The sequence below is a fragment of the Solanum stenotomum genome, chromosome 2, assembly GCF_019186545.1.
Source record: "Solanum stenotomum isolate F172 chromosome 2, ASM1918654v1, whole genome shotgun sequence".
NCBI classification, from domain to species: Eukaryota; Viridiplantae; Streptophyta; class Magnoliopsida; order Solanales; family Solanaceae; genus Solanum; species Solanum stenotomum.
The window spans coordinates 45,550,822-45,570,428 of NC_064283.1; positions in this window are offsets into that span (position 1 = coordinate 45,550,822).

Consider the following 19,607-nt stretch of genomic DNA (forward strand, 5'->3'; position numbering starts at 1 on the left):
ATTCCTTTCCTTCCTTGATCGTTATTATTTGGTATCAAGAGCCTAGGTTTAGATTTGTTATTACAAATCTAGTCTTGGTTTTAAAAAAGAGTCCAAAAAAATTGTCAAAAAAAAAATCTGATTTTTTTTAAAATTTTGATTTATTGTTTTTGACACTAGATCCTTGTTCCCTAGTGTTTTTTGGTGTCTTCAACTTGCTCTTGAAGAAGAAGAAAGAAGAAAGTACATTTGATCCAACTTTTCAAGTCAAAATTGGTCAAAGGTGTTTTTTTTTGGGGGTCCATTAGTTGAATTTTGAAAAAAAAAAAAAAGAAAGAAAGAAAAAAAAACGAAATCTGAAAAAAAAAAAAAAAAAAAAAAGTGCCACGTGGACCGACACATCAGCAGCCAGCGCAGCAGACAACCTGCCAGCGACGCCCAATCGCACCTAACGCGCGTGTGCGTCAGTTTCAGAGACCAAAACCTGCAGGTTTTTTCTTAAGACCCCAAAAATATTCTAAGTATGAAAGTTTTTTGGACCTAGAAAATTTTCTAAGTGTCCAAACTTCGTGATTCTTTTTTCTAACATTTTTCCCTTCAATTCTTCAACTATTTAACAATTAATTATCATCTTTAATTACTTGTTAACTAGTTTTAATCATCAAATGATCCAATCAAAGTCTTACAAGTGATGGACTTCTTTGAGGCATAATTTTTTTTCTAAGTGTCCAAATTCACTTCTTCTTCTTCTAAACTCATTTTTCTTCTAATTTTCAGCTATTTAACAATCAATTAACATCTTTAATTACTTTTAACTAGTTTTAATCATCAAATCTTTTCTTTGATCCTTCAAAGTAAGTAACAAGAATTCTTCTACTTTTGTTACTTGGTTTATTTTGAGTCCGAATTTTTTTTGGTACTTCTTTCTTCTACTTTTATCATCTTAATTCGTTGATAACCTTCTTGATTCAAGTCCGTTAGTTTTTTTTTTCTTTTTTTGGGTCGTTCTTCTTTCAAGAGTCGCAAGAATCCACTCCATCACAAAGGATAGGTGATCTTGAGTTGATTGAACGGAGCTAGTTCACTATCAATTTTGAGACGACGCCATAGAAGGTGAGTTGAGAGCTACATACGAGTGACGTGAGGCTTTTCTACTAATCTCGTTTGTTGAGTTTTGTAGGTATTATGTCTAATACAAGTCCAATTGGGGAGAGCTCGGAGAACATCATGGAGGTTTTCGCCAACATCTCTAAGCAAGTAGTGGAAATGAATGGAAGGATGGGAGGTATGGAGGAAAGGTTGGTACGGGTGGAAAATGAGAATAGAAGGAAAGCAATTCAACCCGAATATGAGGAGATAAGGAGGGCATCGGTGCATTCCACCACCCTTGCTCTGGGACAAGCTCATAATCTATGTTCTCCTCCACAAAGCCGAACCCGAAACTACCAACGCCCCACTTTCAAAACTCCCAACCCTCCAAACCACCTAAGACAACCTACGCCACATCCAAATCCACAACCCTATCACCCACCACAGGAGAATCTTCCTTTTATGGCCAACCAAGTCCAATACCAAACACCATTTCGAAATGATTCAAATGCATCTTTTCATGAACCTACATCACATCCACAAAATGCACCACAAATGCCCTACCAAGACTACCAATACCAAAATCCTCTCTATGATGAAATTCATGAGAAGTTCAATAATGATGAGTTTTGGGAGCTTAGGGGTAGGGATGGAAATGCAGTATGAAGGGAAGGAGTACGACCTCGGGACTTGGGGTGGGACCAAGGCATAGGAGATCAAGAATATGGGAATAGAGGAGATAGAATGGGATATAAAGGAGATAGGATGGGATATAGAGGCGATAGGATGGGAAATAGAGGAAATAGGTTTAGGGAGAGGAATGATCATCAAGATAGGGGCTTGAACACTATCAAGGTCACACTTCCAAGGTTCAAAGGAAGTAGTGACTCCGATGAGTTCTTGGAATGGAAAATTCAAAGTGAGCGGATCTTTCTCACAAATAATATCTCAGAAACTTTGAAGGCGAAGTATGCTCTCACGCAATTTGAGGGGCACGCATCAACCTGGTGGGAGTCGAAGAGGAGGGAAAGGGAGAGCCATCATAACTACGAGTTACCTACTTGGCAAGAGTTGATTGCACTTATGGAGTTGAGATACTTGACTCCAAACTACTACCAAGAGGTGCTCAAGAAGGTGTACATGTTGAGGCAAGGTACCAAAACTGTGGAAGAATATTATGATGAGTTTGAGAACTTACGGATGAAGTCTAAAATTGAAGAGAATATGGAATGTACGGTGATACGATTCGTGGCAAACTTGAGGTATGATATCTTGAAGCCCTTGAAGCTTAAGCACTATGAGACTCTTGAAGCGGCTTTCCATGATGCCTCAAAGGTAGAAGCAGATTTGAAAGAAGAAAATTCATACAAGGCCAAAAGTTCTTTAACTTCCACATGGAGCAAAGGTAGAGATAATTGGAAGACGACATCCTCTAGGGAGCAACCTAAAGGTGGAGGTCAAGTTGCCCAAGTCAAGCTTGATTACAAATCCAAGGCAAGTGAGAAACCACAAGGAGGTAACTATGTTAAACCTAACTTTCCTCGACCCTCTACAATTCAATGCTTTAGATGCCAAGGGAGGGGACATGTTGCTAGTGAGTGTCCAAATAGGAGAACAATTGTTGCTCTTCGTGATGGATATAAGACTGAAGATGAAGATGAGGGTGAAGAAAAAAATGAGGGAGAGGGAGATAGGGGTGAAGGAGAGGAAGGTGCTTCAGGGGATGAAGAAGAAAGATTGGACGAGAGGGTGAATTTTGCTTGCTTCATGAAGAAGGGAAAGTCTTTGCTTGATGATGATGAAGACTTGAACATGAATGTCAATCTTTCATGTGTTGTGAGAAGAATTATGGGAGCCCTTGCAAAAGAAGAACTTGACCAAATGGAGAATCTATTTTATGCTAGGTGCAAAATCCAAGATAAAGTGTGTTCTTTAATCATTGATAGCGGGAGTTGCACCAATGTGGTGAGTAGTTCCTTGGTGGAGCGTATGAAAATACAAACCAGCAAGCATCCCAATCCTTATAAGCTACAATGGCTCAACAAGAGTGGAGAGATGAAGGTCCTCAAACAAACAAGTATTCGGTTTAGTGTGGGAAAGTACAATGAAGAATTGGTTTGTGATGTGGTTTCCATGTTGGCATGTCACCTACTGTTGGGGAGACCTTGGCAATTTGATAGAGATGTTGTGCACCAAGGGAGATCCAACAAATGCACTTTTGGGATTGAAGGTAAAGAGTATGTGCTTGCACCTCTCACTCCATATCAAGTGAGTGAGGACTATCGGGCTATGAAGGAGCTTCGGGAGAGAATAAAAGACGAGGTGGCAAAAGGTGAAGGTGAAAGTTCCACCATCGTTCCAAAGGAGGGGAGTGCCTTGGTTAAAAATAATAAGAACATGTGCATGATAGCAAAGCCAAGCAAGTGTTTAAAGGGTGTGGATGAGGAATGCTTTCTAGTGTGCCTTGTCAACACCAACCTTTTGTTACATGCTAACCAAGATACTAGCACTTTGCCTAGTATTATTTCTTCTCTTTTGCAGGGCTATGATGAGCTATTTCCAGATGATATGCCCGCTGGATTACCACCCTTGAGGGGAATCGAGCACCAAATAGATTTTATACCGGGTTCACAAATCCCCAATCGTCCAGGTTATAGGAGTAACCCGACAGAAACCAAAGAGCTATCAAGGCAAGTGGAAGAGCTTCTTGAGAAGGGGATGATCAAAGAAAGCCTAAGTCCTTGTGCCATACCGGTAATTCTTGTTCCCAAAAAGGATGGCACTTGGAGAATGTGTATTGATTGTAGAGCCGTAAATAAGATCACGGTGAAGTATCGACATCCCATTCCTCGACTTGATGATATGCTTGATGAGCTATGTGGTTCTATTATTTTCTCTAAGATTGACCTTCGAAGTGGGTATCATCAAATTCGTATGAAACCGGGTGATGAGTGGAAGACGGCCTTCAAGACAAAGTTTGGGCTGTATGAATGGCTTGTGATGCCATTTGGATTGACGAATGCCCCAAGCACTTTCATGAGATCGATGAACCATCTTCTCAAACCCTTCATCAACAAGTTTGTTGTGGTGTATTTTGATGACATACTTGTGTATAGTAAGACAATGGAGGAACATGTACCCCATTTGAAACAAGCGTTTGATGTCCTACTACGAGAGCGTCTCTTTGCTAATTTCAAGAAATGTTCATTTTTTGTTGATAAAGTTTTGTTTTTGGGTTTTGTGGTTAGTGCAAATGGGATTGAGGTTGATGACGAGAAGGTGGAGTCCATCAAGACTTGGCCGACCCCAACCAGTGCAACTGAGGTAAGAAGTTTTCATGGGTTAGCAAGTTTTTATCGGCGATTTGTGAAGGGCTTTAGTTCAATTGCTGCTCCTTTGACCGAACTGATCAAGAAAGATGTATCTTTCGTATGGGGTGAGGAGCAGGAGAAGTCTTTTCAAGCCTTGAAATTGATGTTGAGTTCTGCACCCTTGCTCCAACTACCCAACTTTGACAAGGCCTTTGAAATTGAATGTGATGCTTCAGGTGTTGGTGTAAGTGGTGTGTTGATGCAAGAAGGAAAACCATTAGCTTTCTTTAGTGAAAAGTTAAAGGGAGCTACACTCAAGTACTCAACTTATGACAAGGAATTGTATGCACTTGCGCGAGTGTTGGCTCATTGGCAACACTACTTGTGGCACAAAGAGTTCGTGATAAGGACCGATCATGAGTCCTTGAAACATCTCAAGGGGCAATCCAAGTTGAAACAACGACATGCTAAGTGGGTTGAATTCATTGAAACCTTTGCATATGTGATCAACTACAAGCAAGGCAAGGAAAATGTGGTAGCGGATGCTCTATCATGAAGGTTTGTATTGGTCAATACCTTGGTTTCTAGAATGATGGGGTTTGAAAGCTTAAAGGGATTCTATTCTATGGATTCCGACTTCAAAGATACCTTTGATAATCTTAGTCAAGGGAAGCGAGTTGATAGGTACCAATTGGTTGATGGTTTCTTGTTCAAAGATGGCCGAGCATGTGTGCCCATGAGCTCATGGAGAGAGTTATTTGTCAAGGAGGCTCATAGTGGTGGTTTGATGGAACACTTTGGGGTACCAAAAACACTTGATATTCTTAAGGAGCAGTTCTTTTGGCCCAAGATGAAGCATGATGTGGAGAGGATTTGTGGACAATGTCTAGAATGCAAGCAAGCCAAATCCACGACTAGGCCCCAAGGTAAGTATACTCCTCTTCCTACTCCAAATGGTCCGTGGATGGATATTTCTATGGACTTTGTGTTGGGACTTCCTAGGACTAAAAGAGGACATGATAGTATATTTGTGGTAGTGGATAGATTTTCTAAAATGGCTCATTTTATTCCATGCCATAAATGTAATGATGCATCCCATGTAGAATCTTTGTTTGTTATCAATGTGCTTAAATTGCATGGAGTCCCTCAAACCATTGTTAGTGATAGGGACTCCAAGTTTCTTAGTCATTTTTGGAAGAGTCTATGGGGTACACTTGGTACCAAACTTATGTTCTCTACTTCTTGCCATCCTCAAACGGATGGACAAACTGAAGTAGTCAACCAGACTCTTGGAAGCATGCTTCGATGCATGATTAGAGGAACCCCAACTACTTGGGAAGACCGTTTACCCTTGAGTGAATTTGCATATAATCGGTCTTTCCACTCCTCTATTGGAATGTCTCCATTTGAGGCATGTTATGGTTTTAAACCTTTGTCTCCATTAACCATGATTCCTTTGTCTAGCAATGTTGTTGTGAGCCTAGATGTCAAGAAAAGGGCAAAGGAGATGATGAACATTCATGCCAAGGTCAAAGAGGCCATTGAAAAGAACAATTCAAAGGTGGCCATTCGAAAGAATCGAGGGAGAAAGGAAGTGATCTTCAATCCAGATGATTGGGTGTGGGTGCATTTCCGAAAGGAGAGGTTTCCACAAGTACAAAAAGGGAAGCTAAGCCCAAGAGGGAATGGACCCTTCAAAGTACTCAAGAGAATCAATGACAATGCTTACATGATTGACCTACCAAGTGAGTATAATGTTCATAATGTTTTCAATGTTAGTGATTTGTCTCCTTGTGTTGTAGGTGATCCTTTGGATTCGAGGACGAATTATTTTCAAGAAGGGGAGGATGATAACATGGGCAGCATGGATGACACTAACATGAGTGGCATATACCCCTCAAGACCATTCACATGGAGTCAAGCAAAGGATCTCCAAGGCCTACAAGCAATGTTCATGAAAAGGGAAGCATTAGAGGAGCTTGAAGGTCACCAAAGAAAAACATACAATGTGTGTAAGGTATCAAAATGAGAAGGAAGAAGGAAAGAGGCCATGTGTAGAAATGACCATTTCATGAATTCAAGAATTCACAAAAGAAGGCAACCGAACAAGGCCCTTATCTCATTAAGGGTAAAATTGTCAAAAAGTGTCTTGTTTAATTTTTTAGTATAAATAGTAGTCTCTTTTATTTTGGGAAGACTTATACTATATTGAATATTAACTTTCAAATTATAGTATCTTCTTAGTGAGTAATTAGTGAGTAATTAGGGTGAACTCTTGGGATTGCTTGTTAACTTCTTGTGTTTGATTAATCAAAGTGTTACCCCTTTGTGATTCTTGGTTTCATTTGATTATTTTTCCTTGGGTTGAATTTAGGTTGTTGAAGTCAATTGGGAGGTGAGGGTTTTAGTCCCTTGTTGCCCATAATTTCAATAACTTGAGTATTAATCCACATATCCTTTCTTTCTTTATTCCTTTCCTTCCTTGATCGTTATCAATACTCCACCCATCCAGCAGTGCACTCCTAGCCCAACTAGAAAGAGTGACCCGAGGGGGCACCCTACCTGACAGTTCACTCTCAGTCCAACTAGAAAGAGGGACCCGGGGGTGAGGTAGATATCGCGAGTCATCCTACCATCCAGTCAGCTCCCAGCCCAGCTAGAAAGAGCAACCCTATGATGTAACAACCCGGAAAACTAGTAAGACCAAGCTAGAGTCTAACAGAAACTAATAGGTGAAACTAGAACCTTACGTGTGAGCTTTTGAGGTTGATGTTTGGTTATAGCTTGTATATTGACTTCCTGAGCCTAGGTTGAGGTTTCTAGGGGTTAAACGCAAAGTACAACCCCCCAAAGTCTAACCAAGGGTCCTTGAGAGGGAGCCTAAAGTCTAGACCCCAAGGCTGCCAAGTTCCCAAAAATATGCCAAAACTGTGTCACCCTTGGAGGGCATCTAAGCCCCGTGGGGAGGTCCACGCTCTGTGGGAGTGAATCGTGGATCAAGGGGGCATTTTAGGAGCTGCAGGTTCAATCTATGCCCCACCAGTATAGAGCGTGAACTGACCTACACCCCCGTAGGTGGTGGCCGTAGGTTACATATGCGAGTTGTCCAAAATTTTCCTAAGGTAAGGTTTCCTAATTAATTCCTAATTTAATTATCTTAGTTTAGGGTCGTTTCATACTGATTTAATAGACCTATATAAACTAGTTTATATCATTAAAAGCCTCATTAATTCATTATAACCCAAGACCCCAAAACAAAACCCAACCACTTTCCTCTCCTCTCCAAAAGTCTTCTCACTAGAACATCCATTGAAGAACCAAGAAAGAGGTCAACTAGTGTTTGAAGATGGGAGCTTTTCAATATGAATTTTTTTGGATTCTACACCTAAGGTATGGGAGTTCTTCATCCTTGGGAAGCTATCACCCAAGGAGCCCTTTCAAAAGCTTTTAACTCAATTCTAGAAAACCCAATTAGCTAGGGTTTCAACTCAACCCCATGGATTCCTTTCAAAGTTGTTATTAAAGGTTGAATTATATTTGTTATTGATGATAATACTAATTTTAGATGGTTTTAACTTGAATTCCAAAGAATCCATGAGTTTTCCCTAACCTTAGCTATAACTCTTCTCTACATTATGAATATTGTTAGAAGTTGATTCAATTGATTGGATGTGAATTAATTATGACATAATTTCATGATATAAGTATGATTCTACATGTATATTTAATTAACCTAAGATTTCTAAGGTGAATTGATGTAATTAGGGCTATGCCATAAAAGAGGCTAATTGAGGGTTTAAGTGTGATCCTCCAAGAAATATGAACTTCTTCATGTAATTCCTTAAGATTAGATCACCTAGACTTGAATTTATTTAGGGTAAATCTTCTAAAGAATAATTGGCTTGATTATGACTTATATTATGGATCATGGTTGGGTAGTGTTGAGAATGAGTTTATATGTTTCCTATATGACTATAATTGATCAAGAATGAGGTGCGATTGGGCGTCGCTGGCAGGTTTTGGTCTCTGAAACTAACGCACACGCGGATCAGGTGCGACTGGGCGTCGCTGGTAGGTTGTCTGTTGTGCTGGCTGCTGATGCAACGCCGTGTGGCGTTGGCGTGGCAGATTGCGTCTGATGTGGCTGCTGATGTGTTAGTCCACGTGAATTTTTTATTTTTTTTTTAGATTTTGAATTTTTTTTAAAAAAAATTCCACTAATGGACCCCAAAAAAACACCTTTGACCAACTTTGACTTGAAAAGTTGGATCAAATGTACTTTCTTCTTTCTTCTTCTTTAAGAACAACTTGAAGACATCAAGAACACATAGAACACCAAGAACACACACTAAACCCCAATACACTCAAATCAACTCGAAATTGGCTCAAAATTTAGGATTTTCTTCCCTTCAACTAAGAGAACAAAGCCCACTAATTATTAACGTCCAATTTCTCCTCAATCAAAAGACCCACTTTCAAAATTTGAAAAGCTCGAAACCCTTCAATGGTAACTTCACTTCTACAACTCCAAATTGAACAAAATTTAAAACCTAGACTCAAAAAATACTAGGAACAAGGATCTAGTATCAAAAACAACAAATCAAGGAAGCTATTGAATACTAAGGAAACTTCACTTCTTCAATCTCCAAGTCGTGCCATAGATATATAAGCTCTCTCTTATCCCTTATCCGATGGTGTTTAGGATATGGCAAATAAAAGAGTGTGTGCTCAAGGAGTGAGGGAAAAAGTTTGGTTGTGATGCCAATTATGGCTATGTGACTTGTGATATTTGAGGTAATAGATTGTGATGTTAGCTTTTAGTGTGAATGATGCTTCATAGTAGCCTTTATGTTATAAAGGATGTTTAGAAGAATTTGAGTAGGCTTACTCCCAAAGGGAGTGATAGTGTGCCTACCTAGCAAGGTGATTGCGAGGTTATGTTTAGTTGTTGGTAGAACCTAACTTAGCCATTATGAGTTTTATGATGTGTTGGAGGATTTGATGAGTGTTTAAGTGATGCCTAGAGATGTTGAGTGAGTAGACTCTTTGAAAGAGGTTAGAAATGTAATTCTCCATTGTTAAAATCCCCTTGTGTGATGGATATGAAAGGATGAGTGTGCTAGATGTCCATGATTTTGTTCGGCTTAAAATTCTCACCTTAAAAAGGGTGTAGTGAGTTTGAGGAGTTTAATCCCAATTTGGTAGGCTCATATGAGACTTTGAGTGGTGTTGGTAAGGTTGCTTGTGAGCAAGGGTGCTTAGATGGGAACCTCTATAATTTAGAAGTATTAACTGGGATCTTAGACCGGCAAGTTAAGAAATATAAGAATAAGAAAGTGCTTCCATGAGAATATAGAGGAGTGGTATTTAGTAAAGGGTTTTAGTTAAAGGTGCTTAATTGGGAGGCCAAGGGCCAATGAGATGTCCCAATATCCTTATTTCCCTTCTATTCCTCCTCTAACTCAAAGATGATAAGTTCAGCTTGACTCATTTTATGATTTGGAGTCATGGATGATATATGTTTCCTATGGTTCCTATGTCCCTTAGAGTTACTCTTGTTAACCTTGGTAGGGTTTGCATGCATGGTTATTAGACCCCTATTAGTTTTAGAGCCCGATAAGGTTATAATGAGCATTGCTAAGGCTTGAGTTGTTAGAAACGAGTAGTATTTGAGGTTTTAGTAAAAAGTGGCTTACTCCCAAAGGGGAGATCATGTGCGTAGATAGCAATATTGATTGAGAGTCCTGATGTCCTCATCCTTTTCTTCTATTCCTATTCGAGCTTGAGACCAAAAGTTCCTTTTCGGGTTTGCCATATGTTTTGGAGTCATGCGTGTTTTAACAAATTTCCATGAACTCCTTGTGTTATACATGCTTTTGATGAATTCATGTTAAAATGAGCTGTATGAATCATGTTCCTCATGTTGTTATGCATTTTAGTATGAAAATGTCATATTTGACTTCATGAGATTATTTGATGAACATGTTTTGTTATGCTTTAGATGAAAGGGGCATATTGGCTCCATAGTGTAGTGTTCAGCTTGCTTTAGTTTTGAAAAGATAGTTCCTCCTATGATTAAGTGATTGGTGATGTTTGGAAGTATTAGTATAGGCTCACTTCTAAGGGGGAGATTGTGTGCCTTGCCAATGCTGTTAATATGTGCTTAGGTGTTGCCATGACTTCCTTATAATAATCCATGTTTATGAAAACTAGTGTTTTGAAAGAAAATGAGTTTATGTGGATTATTTCCCTCATGTTGTAGTGCATTGAGTATGTGTTGCTTATTGAACTTCATGAGAAGAATATATGAGCATGTTTTAGTTAGGAGTTGAGAATTCCTCCTTGAATAAAATGTTCTTTGAGAAGTGATTGCATATGAGCTCCATAAGAGTATGTGGACAATGTTATGACTAGGAGAAGGTAGTTCCTCCTATGAACATAAGATACGTTGCATTTCCTGCATAATGAGTTTGTAGATGTAGTTCCTACTTCCTTGTTTTTGCATTGATCATGTTGAATTGGAGTTCATGTCACCTCCTCTGAAAAAGTGCAGATTATGAATAGTGAATCTTGATTTGTGCATTATTGATGTTTCATGCATGATGGGCTGCTAGTCTTGAGTCTTTAATTCCATAAAGTATTTTAAGTGCCATTCGAGGATGAATGTTCCTAAGGGGAAGATAATGAAACAACTGTGAAACTAGTAAGACCAAGCTAGAGTCTAAAGAAAACTAATAGGTGAAAGTAGAGGGGACATGTGAGCTTTTGAGGTTGTTGTTTTGTTATATGTTGTATATTGACTTCCCGAGCATAGGTGGAGGTTTCTAGGGGTTAAACGTCAAGGTAGCACCCCCCCAAAGACCAACCAAGGGTCCTTGAGGGAGAGCCTTAAGTCTAGACCCCAAGGCTGCCAAGTTCCCAAAATTCTTCCAAAAATGTGTCACCCACGGAGGGGACCTACGCTCCGTAGGATGGTCCACGTTCCGTGGGAGTGAATCGTGGGTCAAGGGGGCAACTTAGGAGCTTCAGGTTCAATCTACTCCCCACCAGTACGGAGTGTGAACTGACCTACGCCCCGTAAGTGGTGGCCGTAGGTCACACCTGCGAGCTATCCAAAAACTGCCAAAGGTAAGTTCTCCTAATTAATTCCTAATTTAATGATCTTAGTGTAAAAGTCATTTTATACTGATTTAATAGACCTATGTAAACTATTTTATATCATTAAACAGCTCATTAATTCATTATAACCCAAGACCCCAAAACAAAACCCAACTACTTTCCCCTCCTCTCCAGAAGTCTTCTCTCTAGAACCTCCATTGAAGAACCACCAAAGATATCAACTAGGGCTTGAAACTAGTCTTTTATATTGGATTCTTAGGAAACTTTACTTCTTCATTCTCCAAGTCGTGCCATAGATCTATAAGCTATATCTTATCCCTTATCCGACGGTCTTTAGGATATTACTATTAAAAGAGTGTATGCTACAAGGGGTGAGGGAAAAAGGTTGGTTGTGATGCCAATTATGGCTATGTGACTTGTGATATTTGAGGTAATAGATTGTGATGTTAGCTTTTAGTGTGAATGATGCTTCATAGTAGCCTTTATGTTATAAAGGATGTTTAGAAGAATTTGAGTAGGCTTACTCCCAAAGGGAGTGATAGTGTGCCTACCTAGCAAGGTGATTGCGAGGTTATGTTTAGTTGTTGGTAGAACCTAACTTAGCCATTATGAGTTTTATGATGTGTTGGAGGATTTGATGAGTGTTTAAGTGATGCCTAGAGATGTTGAGTGAGTAGACTCTTTGAAAGAGGTTAGAAATGTAATTCTCCATTGTTAAAATCCCCTTGTGTGATGGATATGAAAGGATGAGTGTGCTAGATGTCCATGATTTTGTTCGGCTTAAAATTCTCACCTTAAAAAGGGTGTAGTGAGTTTGAGGAGTTTAATCCCAATTTGGTAGGCTCATATGAGACTTTGAGTGGTGTTGGTAAGGTTGCTTGTGAGCAAGGGTGCTTAGATGGGAACCTCTATAATTTAGAAGTATTAACTGGGATCTTAGACCGGCAAGTTAAGAAATATAAGAATAAGAAAGTGCTTCCATGAGAATATAGAGGAGTGGTATTTAGTAAAGGGTTTTAGTTAAAGGTGCTTAATTGGGAGGCCAAGGGCCAATGAGATGTCCCAATATCCTTATTTCCCTTCTATTCCTCCTCTAACTCAAAGATGATAAGTTCAGCTTGACTCATTTTATGATTTGGAGTCATGGATGATATATGTTTCCTATGGTTCCTATGTCCCTTAGAGTTACTCTTGTTAACCTTGGTAGGGTTTGCATGCATGGTTATTAGACCCCTATTAGTTTTAGAGCCCGATAAGGTTATAATGAGCATTGCTAAGGCTTGAGTTGTTAGAAACGAGTAGTATTTGAGGTTTTAGTAAAAAGTGGCTTACTCCCAAAGGGGAGATCATGTGCGTAGATAGCAATATTGATTGAGAGTCCTGATGTCCTCATCCTTTTCTTCTATTCCTATTCGAGCTTGAGACCAAAAGTTCCTTTTCGGGTTTGCCATATGTTTTGGAGTCATGCGTGTTTTAACAAATTTCCATGAACTCCTTGTGTTATACATGCTTTTGATGAATTCATGTTAAAATGAGCTGTATGAATCATGTTCCTCATGTTGTTATGCATTTTAGTATGAAAATGTCATATTTGACTTCATGAGATTATTTGATGAACATGTTTTGTTATGCTTTAGATGAAAGGGGCATATTGGCTCCATAGTGTAGTGTTCAGCTTGCTTTAGTTTTGAAAAGATAGTTCCTCCTATGATTAAGTGATTGGTGATGTTTGGAAGTATTAGTATAGGCTCACTTCTAAGGGGGAGATTGTGTGCCTTGCCAATGCTGTTAATATGTGCTTAGGTGTTGCCATGACTTCCTTCTAATAATCCATGTTTATGAAAACTAGTGTTTTCATAGAAAATGATTTTATGTGCATTATTTCCCTCATGTTGTAGTGCATTGAGTATGTGTTGCCTATTGAACTTCATGAGGAGAATATACCTGAATGGAAGTGGAAGTGGAAGTGGGAGAGGATAGCCATGGACCTCGTGGTGGGTCTTACTAAGCCTTTGGGGAAGTATGTTTTAATTTAGGGCTATTGAGATCAGTTTCTTACCATTGTATGAATTTCTCATACAACAACAGTTATCACTCCAGTTAGATATCGCACCATTTGGGGCACTTTATGGAAGGGGATGTAGATCACCCATAGAGTTGTTTGAGATAGGCGATGTAAATCCTCTAGGAATTGACTTGTTAAGGGAAGCTCGGGAAAAGGTGAGGGGTATCCAAACTAAGTTATTGGTTGCTTGGAGAAGATGAAGGGAGTATGTAGATTGCAAGGTAAGGGACATGACATTTCAGATTTGGTGAGTAGGTTCTATTAAAAGTGTCGCCAATGAAAGGGGTGATGAGGTTTGGAAATAAGGGCAAGCTTAGCCCTTGATATATTGGTCCATTTGAGGTTCTTGAAAGTGTGGAGCCGATAGCTTACTGATTGACATTATCACCCAATTTGCTTGGGGTCCATCCCATTTTTCATATATCCATGCCGATGAGGTACCTTGGGGAGTGACGGTACATTATCCAGTGATATTTAATCTTGCTAGATAATGACCTTTAGTACTAAGAAGAGCCAAACTCAATTCTTGATGAAGATGTTTAGAAATTGAGGACTAAGGAAATAAGGTTTGTGAAGGTTCAATAGAAGGATCGTCTGATTAAAAAGGCTACTTGGGAAATTGAGAAGGACATGTTAGACAATTACTCTCACTTGTTTGAGGATTCGGGTACTATCTTTTTCTCAATTTAGCTAGCTTAACATGCTTGATCATTTGGGGAGAACTATGGGTAAATTGGTATCTATTGTAATGAACCTTCTTGTCTTTATGAACTAGATTTCTTAAAATAAATAGAGTGAGAAATCTTTTGATTTGAAGAGTTGGAAATTCTAGGTTTGGCTAGTCTCAGGCGAAATTGGAGCAAGACGAGGTCTAGGGGAATTGGGTAAAACATCTAAGTAGAGTTTGTTTTCCTTGTTGCTAAGACGCTAAAGAGTACATAGCAATTTTTTAAAGTAAATTTCAGTGAGGAGTACTCCTGATATCAAACTTGGCGTGAAGGGGCTGGTTTGGAACGTCAAGGTTTGAAGATTTGTTGTCAAATAGGAACTGTTGGGAGGATTTTTGAGTTTTTTTTGTCTTGTGCAAGATGCTATAGTGGTTAAGATGTTGCTATATCGATGGGAAAAATTCCTGCTATAGCGAGATATCCCACTACATCGATGCTGCTATAGCAAGATTGGGACACTATGGGGCCACTATAGCTTGATAAGTTACAATAAATGCAGAAATCTCATTAAACTGCTCATTCTTATGCAAGAACGTTTTGGGAGCTGCAGGAGCACCTAGTGTGATTTTTATCTATTTTCCATAAAATCATATGCAAAGGTAAGTAAATTACTCTCTTAACTTAGTATTTGAATTCCTAGGCATTAGAATACATGTTAGTGACTTTAGGGGAGGGTTTGGCTTGACCTAATGGTGGAAAATCCCTAGCTTGACCTAATGGTGGAAAATCCCTACTTTGGGTGGATTAATCATGAGAATGGCCTAGGGTTTTTTATTACGTTGCAATATCATAACATTTAGGCCATTTAAGTCTGATTTGGTATTGTACTATTGTTTCAAGACTAGGAGGAAGCTAGAGCTTCAAAAAAGAGGGTCAAACCTCATGGATTTCAAGCCTACATCCGTCAAGATTTACCTCCATGGAGCTAAAAGTTTGTGTTTAGAGTTCATCATCAGTTATTTGGTGTCTAGGTAGACTAGGCTTAACTGAGTAGTTAGTGTTGGCTTTAATTGCATAATACTTGTAGTTTGATGAGATATTTCATGCATAGGCCTTCAGGTACAGAGTCTGGACAATTAAATGCAGAGATTGTTGTTATTTCTGATGGTGGAATATTTGAATAGGGCCTTTTGATAGTTGATGGGTGCTGATCTTTGGATAAGATGATTATGATTTGGATAATTGTCTAAGGAGGGTCGCGGGGTAGGTGATGGCTTAATTGTTTCTCATTTACGTCAAATGTTCATGATACTATTTCTGTAGTACTACTTGTACAATATATGGCTAAGGAGTTAAAATGGATGAATGTGAATTGATATATTTTTTCAATATCATGCAATGGTCTTGATATATCTACTTGTCATTAAAAGTGTAATTCTATTCTTTGTAATGTGATTGTGTGATTCTTGGTTGGCTCGAGTACCACGTATGGTATATACTAACGTTTGGCTCAGGTACCACAATGGTACATGATATTTCTTGGTTGCTCAGGTACTATACCTGGTACATACTATTGGTTGGCTCGTATACCACAACTGATACAAGATATTTCTTAGTAGAACCGGGTACCACGCCTTATACATACTAACTGTTGGATTGGGTACCACACCATGTACACAATATTTATTAGGGCTATGCATATGTACCGAAAAACTAAAATACTGAACCAGAACAAATATTTTTTGGTTTTTTGGTTTTGGTATTTCAGTTTTCAGTTTGAGTTTTGACAACATGCTTTTGTATTTTCAATATTTTGATTCAGTTTTAGGTAATGCATTTTTTGTATCTTATGTATTTTGCTTTAAACAAAATATACACACTAATATACATACTATATTAAATATTATCTAATTATTAATATTGTATTATGTAATTATTAAGATTATTTCCTTTTTTGTCCTTAGCATTAGGTTTTCTTTTTGAATTTCCAAGTTCCAGTTCCGCCGCTTCTCTTCGAAATCAAGTATTTGACTTCCACTCTTCCACTCCAGCGACCAAAAAGAAGTAATCAGCAAGCAACGAGGCAGCAACCAGCAAGTAGCGAACCCAATAAGTTCTGCTGCAATTTCAAGTTTTCAACTGATGTGCGATTTCAACTTCTACTTCGAAGTATTTAATTATACTTTATTTAATTATTTTCTATTTTTCTTCTTCCATTTTTCTTATCACAATCGAATTTAATAAGATGAATTCTATTACAAAAAATGAATCGAATTACAAAAAACTGAACCAAACCAAATTGATTCAATTTGGTATTCGATACAACAATCTTAATAATCAAAAACCAAAATAAAAAAATCAAAACCGAATTGAATTATCGAATGCACAACCCTAATATTTCTTGGTTGGCTCGGGTGCCACACCTCTCATGGTTGGGTTAGGTACCTTACCTAGTACATGATATCTCTTGGTTGGATCTCGTACTATACCTAGTACATATATCAGTTGGCTTGGGTACCACACCTTTTATGGGATCTATTATTGGTTGGCTTGGGTACCACGCCTGGTACATGTTTCATATCAATAAGATGATGTGTCGACATTTCACCGCACATCTGAAATGCTTTTACTATGAATATTTGAGTGATCTTAAGTAATAATAGTGTGGTTTTGATTTTTTGACATTGTGTTAGTTAGGAGATGTTCGAAGATAGAAAGAAAGTGAAATGGAGCTAAATATAAAAAATAGCCCTGACAGCATCACTGATGGACCGTCAGACTTGTGACAGACCGTTAGTTGATTCATCACACGTGGAAGAGGCAAATATTTGAGGCATCACTAACAATGACATGTGATGGGGAATATACCTCTTGATGATCCATCATCACTAATGTCTCACCGACATGAGGTTGCCATATGTTCAGAAGTTCTTGACGGCTAGTATGACGGATCGTCACTCTTATGCCAGGCCATTAGGACAATTGTCAGACGAGCCTTGAGAATTGCACTTTTTGTTTTTAAATTTGAATTTATTGGTAACTATAAATACTTTTTGTAGGGTTTTATTTTAGCATCTTAATTTATCAAAGAAGACGGTTGCTCTTGACTAAGTTTTGAACGAGAATTTTCAAGTTTATTGAAATCAAAGTATTGTATGTTTTTATATCTTGTAAGTATATACTTCTCGAATGAATACAATTAAAGCATCCGTGCTAAACCCCAAAACCAAGGGTTGTGAGATCCATGATGACTTGACCTAAAATATGGGATTTTTGTGGAATTAACTCTTCATTGTAAACATATATCTTATTAACTCCTTCCTTTGAAGTATTTTCTAATGATTGCAAATATTAGAATATACCCTAGATTTGACTTGTTTGAGTAAAAGGGTGAAAACCTTGGAAAAGAGTTAATAACAAGATTCAGGGACTAGAACTCGTCTAAAAGTTGATGTTGTAGCAAGATTAACTACATGAGTTATTATCATCGAAATGAGATAAACACTTTTAGTTCGGAAGAATGAAAGTGACATACATTTAATGTGGTTCAGAAACGATTAATTGTAGCGTATGATTGATAAACTGTTATACTAAAGAATGAGAACTTTAATTCTATAATCTGCCAGAAAAATGGTCAAGGACTCTTGGTGAACACAATCTTGTTAATTCTTTATATTCATTCTTAATCAAGTGAGATATTTGAATGTTCCTCGATACAAATTGACTTTCAAACAATTTCCCAAAACTCCCCCATTTCCTATTTTATTCCGAAAGTAAGTAACTAATAGTTAAATAACCACATACGGCTTAGTTTTTACCCTATTCCCTGTGGGATTCGACCCATCCTCGTTGGGTTCTATATTTGATGACGATCACTTTACTCTCCTTAATTGAAGTGTAAATTTAGGCATATCAATAGCTCGGATACCACACTTAGTACATATTTTATTGTTCCATGTGTGTTGATTTCGTGCATGGACTAGGTTTATTTATTGTGTTTTATTCATCACATGTTGGTCTATGAGTGATTGGATTTGGTGTATTTAATTGCTGGAATGGGTTTTTGGGTAGACTACGATTGCATAAAGATGCCGTAGTGATGTTTCAGGGATCCCTGGGTGGTTCAGATTACTTGAAAGGGGTGGAGAATCATGTATGTGTGATTGTTGTGATTTTGGACATGTCTCATGTGGCTAGTAAGTAAGGTTGTTGACTAAGAGGTTTGATTATTTCACTAACTTGTTTGAGTGGTCTCGGACATATCTGATAAGAGAATTGAATCAAGGTGGTTAAGTAAAGGTTTTGCAGGTGGTTCAATAAATTGACCAAGTGTCAAGTTCGGGGTTGTTTGCATCAGACCTTAAGTGAAATGACAAACCGATTAACAAAGATAGTAAAATTGAATTCAAGATTGGAATCACTAAGGTAATTATATTGTTTGGTTAATATGTGTAGGCTCGTGAAGTAACTATGTGATATAAGGGTTAAGTTATGATCTAATATGAGGGCGGAGTGACCAAGATTTTGGAGTTGGAAGCGGAATGTTGTCGGGTGACTTGAGATAAAGTGTATGAGTTCCAAGGTAGTATTACTGGATAGTAAGGGTTGTGATTGAAGGACCAGGGTCCTAATTATATCTCCAAGTTTTATGTTTCTTTGATTATTTGTATAACATTATGTGGTGGATTCAGGTCGATCAATGATACCTATTGGTACGTATTGTTTGTACTGATACTACTCTTGCTATGTCACTTGACAGAGTCTGGTTGCAGGATTAATGATCTGTAACACCCTATATTCTACGTGTATTTATATGACGCTTATAAATTGCCTATGGTACGGTTATGGACTTGGTTTCCTATGCGACTAGTGACGATAGAATAAGTTTAAAGTTGTAATACCCCGTGCCTTCCAACACATATGACTAAGTGAACTCAAAAACAATTCAAACTCAGAAAATGTGGTATTCGATGTAAAAGTCAAAGTGGTCAAGTGCAGTGACAAGTAGGTGATGCACCTACTTGGGAAAATGGTGTAAAAATAAGTGAGGTGCTTGCTTGACTAAACTATGATAGTAGGTGACAAGTAGGTGATGCACCTACTTAGAATTAGTGGACTGCATTTTAAGTGAAAAGAGCAAGTAGGTGATGCACCTACTTAGAATAAGTGGACTGCATTTTAAGTGAAAAGGGAAAGAAGGTGATGCACCTACATAAAAACTTGTGGCAAAACTTGAGGAGGTGATGCACCTGCTTGCTTAAAGTAAAGGACCATATTATTTCTCAAAGTTGCTAAGTGAAAACGTCCAGAAGGTACATGTAAAGCACTCAAGCTCATCACATCTCCTTCATCACTTATTCTCCAGAAAATTACTCC